This window comes from Echinops telfairi, unplaced genomic scaffold (assembly GCF_000313985.2).
Source record: "Echinops telfairi isolate 266 unplaced genomic scaffold, ASM31398v2 ScPeMD7_3533;HRSCAF=4204_0, whole genome shotgun sequence".
Taxonomy (NCBI): Eukaryota; Metazoa; Chordata; class Mammalia; order Afrosoricida; family Tenrecidae; genus Echinops; species Echinops telfairi.
In genome coordinates this window covers 85,533,049-85,540,808 of record NW_022107431.1, presented here as the reverse complement: position 1 = coordinate 85,540,808, position 7,760 = coordinate 85,533,049, and the positions used below count along the sequence as shown (strand labels likewise).

Genomic DNA, 7,760 nt, shown 5'->3' with positions numbered 1-7,760 from the left:
GCATCTCAGCACTGACATGTGTCTCCACATGGGTCCTCCAGCTCCAAGGCTCTGATTCCATCAGTATAGCTGCAACCTGATTGACAGGCTAAACTCCACCCCGTCACGCTTAATAGTCTCAAGATGACACCAGATTATGTAACTACCACAATAATATCTTGAAGATATGACTGAAAAGTATATTCTCTTAAACTGGGTGTGTATACATATGTTAAATAATAATTTTTATTATAAATTAGATGGTTTATATGTCAGATCATCAACTTTGTATCCAATACTTTAAAGTACTAATCACACCCACCTCAACCCTTCAACCACACTTTGGATTCTCTTCTCCCTCTTATGAACCACAATCTTTGATTTACCCAAGTTTACACATGTCAACAGACTAGCCTATTGCTTTCCTTCACTGCCTGCCCTTCCTCACCCACCTTGACATTCTCTAAAGTCTATATCCTTTGGCATGAAGGTCTTTTCTTGGAGCCTTCCCCATTAAAACCGTTGTCTCATCTAGTATTTAATATAGTAACCAATCTCATGTAGTAACCAATCCTTTTGTGATTGGTTAATTTTACTCAGCCTACTGTGATCTAGGTCCACCCACACTTTAAGGTGTTTCATGACATCAGTTGTTTTTAGCATAGTATTTAGCATCGTATTTTAGCTCCATGTGTCTTGTCAGCAGGAGGACAAAGCAGCGAGTGTGGGTCTGACTTCCAGTGAGCTATTTATCTCCATAGCCACCTTTCCTTTCTTTGCAATCAGCACAAATGTGGATCTCTTTCAGTTGCTTAGATCAGATCTTACCAATTTCTTGACATGGTATACCTAGTACTTCCAGTACTAAAATAGTTTATAGGAACATATCAATTAGTATTTTGTCAATTCCTGGTGTCTAGGTTTTCAATACTGCCTTCAGGGTAGCTTGAACATCTTCCCTCAATAGCACCAGTTCTTGATCATATGTTATCGCAAGAAGTAGTTGAACATCGAACAATTTTTTTTTTTGGCACAGTGACTATGGATTCTTTTTTTGATACTTTTTTGATACTTTCTGTATCATTCAATACTTTGGCCAGAGCTCTTCAATATTTCAACTTGAGGCTTGAATTATTTTTTTCATTTCTTTCAGCTTGAAATAAAGTGAGCATGTTCTTTTTTACAATTAATTCTACACCATTCCTCTTGTATTTGTCATTCACAGAATAATAAACTATATGATTGTCTGACTCAAACTGGCCAATACCAGTCCATTGCAGCTGATTAATAACCTAGGATATTGAACTTTATGCATTCTATGTCTATTTTGACAACTTCTAATCCCCCCTCATTCATTATATATTCCACATTTCAATTACAAATGAATGTTTGCAGCCATTTCTTCTTATTTGGGGGTCGTGGCCATCAGCAAAGGAAAGTCCCCAAAATGTTACCCTCTCCGCATCATTATGGTTGGCTTTGTTTTGAGGAGGAAACTCTTTCTCAGTTGTGTTTTGTGTGCCTTTCTGCAGCTAATCCCACAGAAGTGGACAGAATACTCATTCTTCCTAGTCTCTTCTGAGTCTGGAAGCTCTGCGGAAACCTGTTCTCCAAGTATTACCCTACTGGTATTTGAAATACGGGTGGTGTGGCTTCCAGCATCACAGTAATATGCAAGCCTTCACAGTGCAATAAGCTGGCAGACCTTACACATCATCAATTTTAAGATGTGTCTCCATTTCAGATATGTTAAAATGTAAAAAAGTGCATGCATAAAATATGGTATGTGTTATATATGTGGATTATAACTCAATGTAAAGAAGACCAAAATCCTCACACAACTGGACTGATAGGTGACAGCATGAGAAATGGCGAAAAGGTTGAAGTTGTCAATAATTTTGTCTTGCTTGGATCCACTCTCAAGGTCCACGGGAGCATCAGGCCAAAAAATCAGAACACATATTGCAAATCAGCTGCATACGACCTCTTTAGAGTATTGAAAAGCAAGGAGGTTACTTTTAGGACTAGGTATGCCTGACCCAAGCCATGATATTTTCGTTCTTTCTTTTTTTAATCTCCCCCCTCCCCCCCAATTTTATGTACAAATAGTTGGCATTGTTTCTTCTGTTGGCTAGCGGTCTTGGATTGTCCATTCAAAGATCACTTAGGCCAGCTTGATGAAGCCAATATCCTTTGTGCACTGATGGAAACACTGACAGCACATATGGAGGCCGTATTCCGGATCAGACCGTGCTGGTCTGAGCACACGCGACAAGGATGGGAACCCTGGCCGAAGTTTCGCGGGGAGCTCCAGTAGAGCTGCTGGTGACCCACCTTGTTTCCAGCCTCTCTCCAAGTTAAAAGGCTTTAAAAAATCATTTTATTGGGGTCTCGTACAGCTCTTATTACAATCCACATATCATCCATTGCGTCAAGCACATTTGTACATATGTTGCCATCATCATTTTCAAAACATTTTCTTTCTACTTGAGCCTCTGGTATCAGCTCCTTCCTCCATCCTCCCTCCCTCATGAACCCTTGATAATTTATAAATTATTATTTTCATGTCTTACACTGACTAATGTCTCCCTTCACCACTTTTCTGTTGTCCATCCCTCTGGGAGGGGGGTATAGGTAGATCATTGTGATTGGCTCCCTCTATCTCCCCCCCACCTTCCTCTTCCCCTCCTGGTATGGTTTCTCTCATTATTGGTCCTGAGGGGGTTATCTGTCCTGGATTCCCTGTGTTTCATGTACCCGTGTACATGCTCTGGTCTAGCCAGATTTGTAAGGTAGAATTGGGATCATGATAGTGGAGGGGAGGAAGCATTAAAGAACTAGAGGAAAGTTGTATATTTCAATGGAGCTATGTACTGCACCCTGACTGGCTCATCTCTTCCTTGTGACCCTTCTGTAAGGGGATGTCCAATTGTTTACAGATGAGCTTTGGGTTTCCATTCTGAACTCCCCCTCATTAACATTGATATGATTTTTTGTTCTGATTCTTAGATGTCTGATACCTGATCCCATCGACACCTCGTGATCATATAGGCTGGTGTGCTTCATCCATGTGGCTTTTGTTGCTTCTCAGCTATATGGCTGCTTGTTTATCTTCACACCTTTAAGGCCCCAGATGCTATATCTTTTGATAGCTGGGCACCATCAGCTTTCTTCACCACATTTGCTTATGCATTCATTTTGTCTTCAGCGATCGGGTTGGGAAGCATCACGGAATGCCAGGTTATTAGAACAAAGTGTTCTTGCATTGAAGCAGTACTTGAGTAGAGGTATTTTCCATTGTCTCATGTGCGTGTGAAAGTTGGACATTGACTAAGGAAGACTGGAGAAGAATTGGTGGATTTGAACTGTGGCACTGGAGAAGAATATGGAAAGTCCCATGGACAAACTTTTCTGTTTAAAGAAGGGTGGCCAGGGTGCTTCTACTCTGTCCTATAACGTTGCTATGAATCAGAGGCAAGGATGGTGAGACTTCATCTTACATACTTCTGACACGTTGTTAGGACAGACCAAGTCCCTGGAGAAGGACATCAAACTCAGTAAAATAGAGGGGCAGCGAAAAAGAGGAAGGCCCTCAATGAGATGGTTTGACACTGTGGCTGCAACAATGGTCTAAAGCATAGGACTATTGTGAGGATGGTGTTAGCCCAGAAAGAGTTTTTGTTCTGTTGTGCAAAGGGTCACTATGAGTCAGAACCGACCCGACAGCACCTAACAGCAACAATAATAACAACATTACATATGTTATCACATATCAGCAGGGCCCAACAAATATTGGTTAATGTGATATTATACATATGATAATGTGGCATATTATGCACGTGATTATGTAATATATTAATCATGATATATAACTTGGATATTTATCACCCAGAAAAAATGAAATTATTGTAACAGTAAACATTGGTTAAACGGAGCACTCACTCTGAATCTAGCACTAGGTTAAATGATTTACATAGATGGTCTCATTTAATCTTACATAAGCTTACATGTTTTACAGCTAATGCTGCAACAATTCTCTGTAACAACCTGTCCCCAAGACCTAGCAACCTAGAGTGAAAAACATTTGTTATCTTGCTCTTGAGTCTGACGGTCAGCTGTGGTTTGGTTGATCAAAGCTGAGGCCTGGTGGCACAGTGGGCTTTGTGTTGGGCTGCTAACCACGAGGCCAACACTCTAAACCCCCCAGGTGGTCCAAGGGGGAAAGATGGAGCCTTTTGCTCCCATAAAGATTTATAGCCTCAGAAACCCCAAGGGGCTCTTCTACTCTGTCCTGTACGGTTGCTATGAATCAGTGGCATGAGTTCCTTTAGTTTGTTTGTAGAGGCTGAGCTTTGCTACCCTGGACAAGCAGCTACCTGGGACACACTTTTGGCATGATGATGACAGGGGTGCAACAGAGCAAATGGAAGCAGGCTCGAGGCTGGTAGACTTTTCCACCCACATCCCATGACCAAGACTAGAGTGATAGGAAGGGGGGGAAAGATCTACCCCAAGGGAGAATGCAATCAATGTTTGCTGAACTATAATGAAATAAGTATAGTTAAAGAAACACGATGAAGATGAAATGTTAATAAAACCGTTTAAAAAAAAAAGACATACAATAAAATAAGTAAACATGGTGGTGCAGTGGGTTAAGGGTTGGGCTGCTGACTGCAAGGTAGCAATTAACGCCCACCAATAGCTCCCCCAGAGAACGATGAGGCAATCTGCTCCTATGTAGATTTACAGTCTCAGAAACCGCAAGGCGTTGTTCCACTCTGTCCTAGAGGGTCATTGGGAGTCCTTGGGTCGACTTGATAGCAGTGGGTTTTGGGGAATAATAAAATATTGTTCATTGTTCACTAGGTAGGTATGTAGCTATTTTATAAATGAAGATGTCAAGGTGCAGGAAGGTTAAGCGACTTGGCCAAGGACATAGAAGTAGGACATGATGAAGCCAGGATTGAATCAAGGCCCTCTGAGTCAAGAACTTGGAATCTTAGCGATCATTCTGTGTGGTTGTAACAAACCTCCAGACGGCAGAAGGAAGAGAAAGAATGGACGCTGTGGTGACTTCAGCATAATCCAGGGGACCGGAGGCGATGAAGCAGGCAAGATAAAAGACTCTGACTGTTCTGAGATCCGATCAATAAGGATGGCGTCCTCTTCGCTCTCCCAGCAGCTGGAGGGTACACTGCAGGAATCCACGGAAGGAAGAAGGCTTGGTTATTTTTAGAAACTCCCCCACACATTCAAACATGTTCACATTTTATCTGGTTAAATACTACACTTACTATTTATTTTCTACCCACCTACTTTGAAAGGGGAACCTCATTCATTTTGATAATTCTGAGTAATGTATAATTATGAAGTGTCTCCCTGTAAACACACTTGGGGGCTGCAGCATTTCAGAAGGGTTATTTGTCTTCTTTCTGCAGCAGAAAAAGAATCTCCCGTCCCGTCATTGAGCCCAGGTCAGGGTTACAAATAAAATCCAAACCGACTGTAGGACGTTCCTTTCTCGCTCGAGCTTACACTATCAGGACGATGATTTCACTTCCAAATTACAGCTGTGGCACTCCTTTCTCTTTGGAATAAGTACAAAGCTGAAACCTCTTCCAAAATACAGAGCCAAATAAGTACAGCGTAACCTACCCATTTAACCTCGCTCCCATTGTGACTTAAACAAACGGACTGCATCAAGGCGCTTCCAGAGTCTGGGTCTTGAAGATTTTATTAGGTGTGACTGCATTGTGGTTCCTTTTTTTTTTTTTTTTTAAGGAAGTCTTTAGAGGATCATCTCTATCAGAGACGTTAAAAATTATCGACAGACCACATAGTGGCTGAGATCTACTGGAAATGGAAGAGGAATGTTAATGTTTGTGAAAGCTGAAGAACGAGTCCTGTTTTGTTTTGTTTTTTCATTTTTTTCTAGTTTTGTGCAAAGTTTGAAGACTTCTATAAGAAAAAGAAGAAAAAATACCCCCTATAAACTATCACAATAAGACCACTATAAGAGCTATCTAATTAAAACCATATCCTAGACAGTGGCTAGAACTCTGTCTAAATTAAAATGATAAGTTCTAAGCTATGTAACTAAGAACACCCTTAAGACATCACCACAACGTTCACAAGCAGATCAGCATTTCGATCATCTTGCGTATGCGTATACATGCGCGGGTAAACGGTGTGACCTGTCTGGGATTTAAAACAGCTGTCTTCCTAGAAGTAAAAGAAGCAAAAGCACTTTCTATTATTTTTTTATCTATTCAAAGTTAGCAAGGTCTATGGTGGAATATTGGAGCATTATGGGAGTTGTTATTGTAAGCTTACCATGTGGCGGGCAGTCATCTATTTATATTTATGAACTCATGCTAATCTCCCAAATGACCCACTGAGATAGAGATTATGATTCTCTTCACTTTACAAAGGACCAAATCACAATATAGGGTGGTTACATAATGCGCCCCACGTTGCACTCTGAGTTAAGAACAAAACTGGGATTCAAACACAAGATGTCTGGCTCCTGAGTCTGATCCCTTAATCACCCAGCTCTTCCACTCCCCAGGGAAAGAGTGTCTTTTGTAGAGTTATTCTCTGTTTAGACTGTGAGAACGCAGTCTCTTTTATTCTTGTGAAACTAAAGCAACCGTACTCCCTTTGACATCAGCATATTCCTTTTATTTCCCCATGCCCTTCAAACTTCTTACTCCAAACATATAATGCTCAAATGTATTTATTACAGATGTTTTAGCTATGGCATGATTTCAAAGAACAGATGACATGAGTAAACGCTTTGGACTGATTTAAACCAGGACAATTTGGGGAAAGTCCTGACACTGCTGTAATTGATCATGATATCTCTTTTGTAGATGTCAGCTTCTGGGAAATGATTTTCCATTATTTGCCCTAATCACCTGATATTTTCTGGTGTTCTTTCACAAATTGTTCACAACCCCAGCAAATTCTTCACTCCGTCCATATTGCCAAGATTAATAGTCCCATTGCATCAAGTAATCAGTCCCTCTCTATCGCTCATCTTCTCTGTGGATACATAGAGTTAAGTCTAGTTATAGGTGTGGAGACCAAAATGGGTGGTGAGGGGGTTTCCTGGAAACTCTCTGCAGCATATTGCAAGCATCGGCCTCGGGCAGTGATCCAGATACATCCCCAGGTAGCATGTCAGCATGTACAGTTGGGTTACTCTCCTTAAGTGTGAGTGAAAGAGACGATGGTTGCACTGACAGTGGATTAATCTCTTCAAATGGGAGGGTAGAGTTACTGGCTGAAGTGGCTCAATGGAGTTTAAAGGCTTATGTCCTCATCTTCCTGCTAACCTGCCTATATGTAACCATTTAGAGTTACAGGGTCCGATGTCTTTCCAATCAATGCCCCCATTTACTTCAGCACTGAAGCTATAGCTCAGGGAGAGGGACTTGTCTGATCAGAGCACATGGGAGCAAATGAAGGAGGAGGGAGAGAGAGTGGAACACATCCTGGCCCAGCAAGCCTTGAGGACATTAACCCCGCTCAGAGCAGCCAATGCACACAGAGGACCATATGGCCAGCCCTACTAAGAGACATGACATCCCTCACTGACCCATAGTGCTACAGGGGACAACACCGGAGACAGTGTGGGAATTGCGCCCAATCTGACCCCACCACACTGAGGCAAAACACTAAGGGCGGGCAACAGAACAGCAAGGGGAGCAGAACAAGAAAGTCCTGAGGAAGTACCAAAAATTGACTTTGGGGCTAGGGTGTGGCACCCCATCAGACCC

General features: G+C 41.8%; 1 pseudogene; it reads right to left on the bottom strand.

Annotated features, from left to right (window-relative positions):
• Positions 1-2,143: 2,143 nt before the first annotated feature.
• LOC115870987 lies at positions 2,144-5,654 on the bottom strand (annotated as a pseudogene).
• Between the last annotated feature and the right edge of the window lie 2,106 nt (positions 5,655-7,760).